Genomic DNA, 9693 nt, shown 5'->3' on the forward strand with positions numbered 1-9693 from the left:
CCTTACCCTCTGATGCCCCCCCCCAACAAGTCTTACTGTAGTGACTGCATTGAATCAGTTAGGGCATTTTTCCTTTGCTGGGTGGGCAAGCAGATAGTGCCCATGCTGAGGTCAGCCTGAGTGGATCAGGAGGAGATATCTTCTCCCCCGCACCATGTGCTGATCTTAGTCCCACGTGACTAGTTTTGGGGCAACCTGGAGGAGCTGCATCTAGGCACATACTCAGAACTCCAGGACATGTCCTATTCAGGGCGATGAGATGGTGGAAGGGGAGCCTGAAGGTGTCGTGGCAACAAACCATCTTATGCCCTCTATGCTGCACGTGGTTGCGCCTCCTTGCTATGGGAGGAAATACCGTGTGGTTTCTAATGTGATGTAGGTAGCATGTGTCCAAGGGGGTGTTGGGGGGCTGGGGAGCAGGCCTAGCATCTTTGTCTGAGTGATCAGCAGCAGTGGGGAGAGGAGGCACTGGAGACCCCACTCTCTCTGGGGTGTGGCGTGCGTGAGCAGAGTCCATGTGCAATTTGCCCTAATCAATGGTCTTCTCTCTTTTTCAGGAGAAGAATGCTCATAATGTGGCCGAGTGTGTGAGGACCGGAGCCGGCCAGGCACAGCTCTCCATGTTAAGCTGCTTTGAGCAAGAGGCCCTTGAGCTGGAGAGACATCAGGCACCCAGGTCTACTGGTGTCTGTGAGGCTGGGGTGGCACGGCCAGGTATTTAAGGCCAACAGTGAGGTCCGCAGTGTCCTCCCAACAGCCATTGCACCGATAATTGTTAAAGTAGTTATTGTTGCAACATTGCTGGGCCATTGGTTATGGAAGGTTGAGTGCATAATGAGCCGGGGGTACAGGGATGAAGTTTGTCAGTGTGTGCACGCTAACTGATCCACTGTCCTTGTTCTTCCTTTCAGCATCATCAGAGCAGGGCCAGGAGGAGGAGCGGCAGAGGGCCCCTCTCACACCTGAGGGCCCTGAAGTCTCACCAGCATCACACCATTTCTACGAGGCAGGCACCAGCGCAGATACTAGCACCTTGGTGGGAATTCGAACATCGGCTAGTGTCCCGGGGCACAGTGAGGGCACTTCACAGTCACTGCAGGAGCTGGCAGAGACAGAGAGTGCCCATGGCGCCAACAGTCGGAGGACTGCAGGGGACGAAGCACATGCTCAGTCGGTGCCTGATGATGTGCCTCTGGAGTCGTCCGCGACGCAGCAGGTGCAGAAAATGCGGCCAGGTGCGCTGGAGCATCTGGGGCAGAAACATGAGGCTATGCTTGGCTTGGTCTCCGTGGTGGAGGAGTCTACGTGGACGATCGCAGAAGCAATGAGCCACATGTCCAAGCGCGATGCGTCCTCCACGGAGAGAGTGGCGACTGGGTACCTTGCACAGACTTGTGGAATCAGCATTCTGTGATCACACACTATCTGCAGGCTCAAGGAGCGGAAGCCGTTCCTGTTGATGAAGGCACCGGGCTCTCCTGGCGCCTTGATGGCCACATTTGTGCAGTCTATTGCACCCTTGACGCGGGGGAAGCCAGCAATCGCCGCGAAGCCTCTGCTTGCTCTGTCTGGCTTGTCTGGTCCCAACGGAAGTGGATGAAGGTCAATGCATGCCTGAACAGAACATCTGTGACTTGCTTGACACAAGTGTGTACAGCTGATTGGGAGATACCACAAAGATCACCCACCGAGCCCTAGAAGAAGCTAGAGTCATAGAAGTTGAGGACAGCTGTGACTTTCAGAACCACTGGCATGGGGTGTCCGCCCACACAGTTAGGGGAGATCTCAGGCCCAATCATCTGACAGATATAGTTCACTGTCTCCCTTGATAGTCGGAGCCTCCTTCGGCACTGCACCTCAGACATATTGAGCTAGCTGCTTCGCCGCCTGCATACCCTGGCAGCAGGATAGTGGCTTCTTCTGCGGCCCCTTCTGCCTTGGACTACCTCTTGGCCCTGCACCCCTTGTGCCTGCACTCCCAAAGGTGGCTCCCGTGGTGGCTGAATGTGCACTCCTGTCCTCCTCCTCCTTCTAGCCCTCCCTTCCTCCTCAGAGGAGCTGCCTCCAGTGGCCAGATCAGATCCCATACCAGGCTAAGGAAAGGCTTCCTGAAACCTGCAGGCCTGGAAAAGATTCCTAACTGCAGGGCGCTGATCTGAAGGTTAAGAGTCCAGAAAAAGCTGCTGGGGTGCGTTCTGAAGTACTACAGGTCACACAGGCAAGTTTTAAAAACTTTCTCCAATAAATACTTCACAGAGCAGATTCACGACCCCACAGAGCCCTGTTATCCCATCCGTGGATGAAGTTAATAGAAATGACTCCTATCCAACTGCCAACCCGACGATCGCACGGGCGCCGGAAAATCGGCATAAATTGAAGATTAAAGGGCTTTAAGTGGCCCATTAGTTAATGGCGGGCGTGCGTCGGACTTCATTGCGTGCCTGCCCTATGAAATATCGCGATGGCACACGGTGATGCCGGGACACTCGCCTGATTTCACCGCATGTTATTTTACCGCCGCCCCGCATGTCAAACGAAAAATCCTGCCCATAGTTTGCGAACAGCTCACAGATTACATACTAAGGGTGAAGGGAAAGACTATCCTCATTGTGTAACAGAATTGGCTTTGCCAAAATTAAATTGGTTCCAATAGAGGAAAAAGCAAATGAGGAGAATGAGAGAGCAAATAGGAAAACCAGGGAACAGGAGACTGAGAAGTGAATCAGGAGAACACAACAAAGTGAGCAAAGCAGGAGAGAAGCAGGGGTAGCAGAGAAGAAAGAGACAGAAATTGAGGAGGAAAGAGACAGAAGTGTGAATGAAGGGAGGAAGAAATTGGTATGCATTGAACCCATATTTCTGGTATAAAAGGGGCGCAACGCTGACAAATTAAGCAGTGGGGTGGCAGGCCCCCAATCTACACAAGTGATCAGGCCACCAATAAATTCATGGACCCAATAGTTAGGCTCCTTGCATATGTTGATATGGAGCCTGATACCTGCCGAATTGGGCTACTCTGAGTGGATGTGCATGTGCCTGCTTTGCCCAGATTTTCCAGGTGCCCATGCAATATCCAAAAGAAGGCAAGTTTTCTTAAATTTAAATCTTCGAATAAACCTTTCTGTGGAGCCAGGAGGAGCATCTTCAAAGCAGGGGCATCCTGGGGAGGCACAACATGCATAGGCAGCTCATACACAATATGTTAATAATGTCAGAGGTCAATTTCAGGCTTATCTGGGTCATCTCATTTGGGCCATTCCCTGCCTGTGCAGTGATGAGTCTGGGCCCGTAACAGTTCTAAATGACAGGATGTGGCCGATGCTGGTCTATCTCTCTATGTCCTCAGAAGGTGATTCTATTTGGTCGGGAATTCCAGGTTTTTGTAGTAACAGAACAATTATTATCTTCTGTATCATTTATTAATAACAAGTACAATAAGTGACTCAGAAAAGATTATTGTAGAAAACAGTTACAGCTGTCTATTTTCAACTTTTTCACCACCTGCTTCCTTTTGTCAAGCTTTCCATCCAATTAGTTAACTTACCATTATGTCCATGAGCATAAAGCTCCATGAGCATTATACGTGGAACATTGTTAAATGTCTCCTCGAAATCCACATAAATTATATTCACTGGATTGCCCTTGTCAAACAATTTTGTTCTTTTCAAAGAACTCCCGTAGGTTTGTAAGACAAGACTTGTTGTTTCTAAGTCCGAACTGATTATCCCTCTTCTTTGTGCTTTGTAGATAAACACTGCTCACATTCTGTAAATTGTTATTGAACATTTCAATGTCAGTTATCAGGTGCAGCTTCTAAACTCTAATATTGATCAAATCCTTAACATTTTTCTTAAAATTTTAGGATATATGCCATCTAATACAGCTGTCCTTTATATAAACCCTTGAGATTTTTTTATTATACACATCTTATTGATAGACACATTGATCCCAGAGCAAAAGTCAGAAATTTCTCTATGAATACTATTCTGCACAGGCAATTTTCTCTCAGTCTTTTGCCAATGGAGTGCTGTATCTATGTAGAAAGAAGAGCAAAAGATGGACTTGCGTTTATATAGCACCTCTCATGACCTTAGGACGTCCCAAAGAGCTTTACATCCAATGTTGTATTTTTGAAGCATAGTCATTGTTATAATGTAAGAAATGTGGCAACCAATCTGCACGCAAACAGCAATGTGATAATGATCAGGTAATCATTTTTATTGATCGAGGGATAAATATTGGCCAAGGACAACAGGGAAAAATCCCTTGCTCTTTTTTTGAAATAATGCTATGAAATATTTTAAATCTGTCCGAAAGCGTAGCTTTAGTTTAATATTTCATCTGAAAGATGGCACTGCCGACAATGCAGCACTCTTAGTATTGCACTGAAGTGTCAGTCTCTGGGATGGAACCTGAACCTTCAGAGGCGAGAGTGCTATCACCTAATCCACGCTGACACCTAGAGAAAATGTACAAGACTTGCCCAAGGTTATTGCCCCAATACTTTCTCCTCACCCTGTGGGGTATACCTAGCATTCAGTAACTTACCTGGACTGCATAGACCAGTTCAGGAACTTGACATATGTGACATATTGGCCGCAGATCCATATCTCATCTGCACCATGTTGAAGTACGAATGCAATCCCAGTTTCCAACTTTGGTACAACACTTGTTCATGCCAACAAGTTTTCAACATGGTGGACTTACAATATCAGTTGTGCCATTGGGAACAGCTGCTTAGCAGAACCCAGGCACTTTCCCACATGGTGCGAGAGGAAAAAATTGGCAGGTGAGTCTATTTAGAATTGCTTCCACACACCTTCTACCATCTGGATCAGAATTTGCCTTGGCAGAGCTTTAGATACTTGAAGGGGTATGATAAAATGTTTTGAAATTTAAAAATGCATAAGCAGTTTCTTTAGCTTTTGGGGTTGAGTCTGAAATTTGCATTTAACTATGCTGTACAATGTTTCCAAAAATCGGTCTCTGTTTCTGTATCTATGGAGGCTGCAATTCTTTATGCAGATCTTTGCCATTGTGGGTGGTATTTAATGGAGGCGACGAGGATCTTGCAGCCGGCTAGAGAGCTTGTGAGAGCCCCGCGTCACCTCTTTTAGGGAAGGCCAGCTGTACTAAGCGCACACAGGCATTTAACTGGACAGCGGTACGCCTTCCTGGGGCCAAAGACCCCAGGGCAGAAGTCTCATAGGCTCATAGACATCTACAGCACAAAAGGAGGCCATTCAGCCCATCATGTCTGTGCCGGTCAACAAAGATCTGACTACACTAATCCCATTTTCCAGCGCTTGGCCCATAGCCCTGGAGGCTATGGCAACGCAAGTGCATGTCTAAATACTTCTTAAATGTTACAAGAGTTTCTGACTCAACCACCCTTTCAGGCAGCGAGTTCCAGACTCCCACCACCCTCTGGGTGAAAAAGCCCTCCTGCCGAGATTTGCCAGCCAATCAGAGGCCAGCAGATCTATTGAATGGCAACGCCAAGGCTGTGGCTGCTGCCAGTATGACATCCACCCAAGGCCTGGTATCATCGTTGGATTCTGACCACAGGTGAATGATGGTGGGGTGGGGGTGGGGGTGGGGGGAGCTCATGGGATAGTGGTCACAGGGGAGTTGAGGTAGATGATCAACCAAGATCTTACTGAATGGTGGACTAGGCTAGAGGAGCTGTATATCATTGGTCGCAAAATTGCAAATAAATTGCATAAATGTTGGTCACTCCAATTGGGAGCACATATACCATTAAAGCCCAAGACAGAAAATGGCAGGAGCCTGTCCTGTCCAGTCTAAATGCTCAGGAGTATGGCTTACTCCTGCTCCTCTTTCTTATGTTCATGTGTCCTCTGCTGAGCCCCACCAGTCCACTCACTTTCTACGAGAAGCCCTTCGCATGGGTCCCCAGGTGTCTGTCCCCATGATTTTAAAGGCCAAACCGCTGCTTCCTGCCACCCACCTAGATATTTTGGCTAGCAAGCGACATGCAAATGAAGCTTGGTCATTAAAACTGACCAAGGCTGCTTGCTGCCACCCCTGGCCAGGTATGATACTTGCCTTTCCAAATTTCCTGTCCGGGAGTTAAAATTGAACCCATTAACTAGAAGTTTGAAAGAGAAAGAATTAAAGGGATATAGGCACAAGATGGGCATCCACGATTAGGACTACAGCGTCTGTGAAGGATAAATCATCAAGGATTGGTTGGGCTGAACGGTCTGCTTCCATATTGTAATCTCTATTTAACTCTTAAATAGTTCGAAACATGAGCACAGCATGTGATGAAATTTCCAATATGTGGACCTTGTCGGTAATGTGAAATTATAAAAGTATGGCGTTTTTGATTATATGGCAGCATTAGCAGAAGATTAACTCAGCGTGGTATGGCTCCATATTAAGTGAATCAATCTTTTGACTTTCTGAATTCTGACATAAAATAGTAATATTCAGATATTCGCTGGCTAGGAATGTGAGTGGCAGAATAGAGTGTGGATATCTTCTCACCCAATTTATGATGCACCATATTTCCTGCTGGCTCTGAAACTGCACAGGCCTTGCATCCTACACCCAAAGGGAGTGCAGCTGACAACAGAGTGCAGGCCTTGGATCCACCTAATTCCAGTTTTTGCTGGAAGCTTGTGGTGCCTCGCCTGGGAGACGACACACTCAATGTTGCGTCATGGCAGTAGTACTGGGGACACTGACTTCCTGTGCTAGTAGTTCCTGCTTTTCCAACATTAGTGCAAGATTGAAGATGTGTATACCCAATGAGGTTCAATACTGCAACCTCCCCACTCAGTGGCATTCAGTGTTAGCAATCTAGTATGGAGTAACAATGCAATAGAAGAACATCTAGTGGATGAAAATCTGTGACTGTACTATTGCATTTCTGATGGGAGTGCGTTGGAAATGCCACAACTTAGACAGAGACCCAGGTACACTTTAACTTGATCTTCCCTGAGAGCTTCTGTGAGGCAGAACCTCAGCCTGGCACAAAACCTGTCCAATAACCTAAGAGGGAGTATGGATTGACATTCCCAGGATAGGCCTGGTGGGACATCAATAAGCTACTATGCTGATTGAAAGCAAGCATAATCAGCTGCTGAGTTGTGGTTGTTTTGGTCCAGGCCTGTGTTCTAACCTTGATCACTATCAATAGGGTAGATAGAAAGGAATTATTTCCTTAGGTGGGAGTATACAGAATAATGGGACATAACCTTAAAATTAGAGCTTGGCCATTCAGGGATGAGATTAGGAAGCCATTCTTCACAGAGAGGGTAGTGGAAATCTGGGACTCCCTTCTCCAAAAAGCTGTTTGGTTTAGGTCAATTGAAAATCTCAAAACTGAACGTTTGTTAGGTATTTAGGGTCACAGAAACAAGACAAGCAGAAAGGGTAATGGTACAAATCAGCCTTGATCTTATTGAATGGCAACAGAACAGCTCGAAGGAATGAATGACCCGTCCTGTCCCTATGTTCTCAGGAAATGTTTTCAATATTTCTTAGCCCCCTTGCAAGTGAGGCCATTGGTGCACAGATTATATGTTTGTGGGAAAGGGTCAGCACCCACCCAAACTAGCACACTTTGCCACAGTATACAACTGTTGAGGTGCACCTTTGTGATGTAGGTGCCCTCCTGCTTCATTCAAATGAAGTGACCTTACCCTGGCCCTGCAAACAGTAGGGAAGAGGTGGGATCAGCACCATAGGTAGGCAGATTTGGGCACTTCTGCCAAGATGTCAGGTGTTTTGGGCCCTTTAGGTCTAGCTGAGAAAATCTTTGAATTTCGTCAATGTGTATTTGATGGTGGTAGTTGGAAGAATCTTTTACAGAAGAGTAAAAAACAAAAGCAAGAAAGTAAAATTAATAAGCTATGGAGAAAAACAGCTTAACTTTATGTATAAGTTAGTTCTTCAGCGTTTTTTTTCTAGCTGATCTATTTTTTGCAACTTTGCTCTCTTTTGGATAGAACTTTAATTTTTACTTACTCCTGAACACTCAAACAAGCTCTCGGGATATTTAACATTTCTTAAATTGATGGTTATTGAGAATGATGACATACCAATATATTATTATCAAGAGGACAGTATAAGTGCTGATAGAATTAGCATGCTGGCACAATAGCAATAATTAAACAGTGCATCTTTATGATTGTCCAAACCTACCCCTCAATTGAAGCCAAATAACAGATCCACTCTATTGCTCAAAAATTATTGTTGGCAGAATAAATGTAGCGATTTATAATAATTATTGACTACATTATACTTCGATAAACAATTGAAGTTTGTCGCTCAATAAGCTTGCCATCGTTTCATTCCTTTGTTAATCCTTCAGTGTAGACAGTGGACCGCAACATGTCAGTAAAATAAAGAGGAGCAAGAATGAAGAGGAAATGAGAGAGGCAGACAACAAAAGGCTGCACTGAAGGAGAAAACCACGTAGAGGTATCCTTCCACCATTGTCTTCAAAGCATCCACTCAATTGAGAATACATCAGAGAGCTCTACCTAAGGAGGCTGTGGTCCAGTAAAGATGCATTGCAGGAACTCTGACCTATAAATTCAGCCATGCAGCAATAACCAGCTTACAAAGTACCAATATGGCTTGCAGGAGACAGGTTTGGACTAGAATTATAGGGCAGAATCTTGTTGCAAAAGTGAGTCTTCCAACAGCGGAACCAGGAGTGACTGGGATCTCCACATGGAAGCGAGACGGCTGGTCACGCGCAATCACATGGTGACCAGCCATTTACTACGCACTGTTAAGGGGCATGGCCAATTGTGTGGCAGGAACAGGCAAGATGTTGCCAACCCTGCCGTTACCTCATGGTGGCCGAAGGCCTGTGTGCCATATTTAAACAGCACTTGGATAGGCATCCACTCCCTGCAAACCTGTAGCATCATTCTGCTTGTCTGAGAGGAGGATTTTGAATTTGAACTGCTGCCATCCTCTCCCCGTCTTCCACACTTGGATCCCTGGATCTGCAAGCCAGCATCCTGCACCCTCCCTCAGTCACCTTTGACTTTTCCTCCATCACCCTAGCCCTGTCTTCTGTGACCCTTGGGCCACTCATCATTACCATTGATCAACTCTCTGTTCACTAAAGCTGCCCGCACTACCCCCCCCCCCCCCCCCCAACCCACAACCCCACTACTGTCACCATCGAGCTGTCCCCCCCAGTATCCAGGCTCTGCCCCCATTACCATGATCCTGCCAACTATCACCCTTGACTCTCCCTCAATCAGCCTTGACCTGCCCTCTGTTACCCTCGACTCTGCCAGCCTCACCCTTGACCTCACCTCTATCATGCTTGAACCGCCTTCGGAAGAGATTGACATTTCCCCCCCCGTTGCCCAACTTCCTCCCTCTGTCCCCCACGACCCTTCTTTGGGCCTCCACAACCCAACCTCCCTGGACAGCCGCCACCCAAGCTTAATGCAACCGCTCAGTCTCTTCTCCCCTGGTCCAACCAAGTTCCCCATTCAAGCTTCTATCCACTCCAAATCCACCAAGAAGACTACTTCACCTGCTGCACGCCACCTTTGACCAGTTGTGAATCTGAAGGCACATGTTTCACATTTGCTACTAACTTAATCACAAAGGTACAATTTGATCTGGTGACCCTATGTTTTAATGAGAATACATGACATGCCAATGTATTAAAAATAGGTTCCCGATGCTTGC

Source organism: Cetorhinus maximus, chromosome 4 (genome assembly GCF_964194155.1).
Source record: "Cetorhinus maximus chromosome 4, sCetMax3.hap1.1, whole genome shotgun sequence".
Taxonomy (NCBI): domain Eukaryota; kingdom Metazoa; phylum Chordata; class Chondrichthyes; order Lamniformes; family Cetorhinidae; genus Cetorhinus; species Cetorhinus maximus.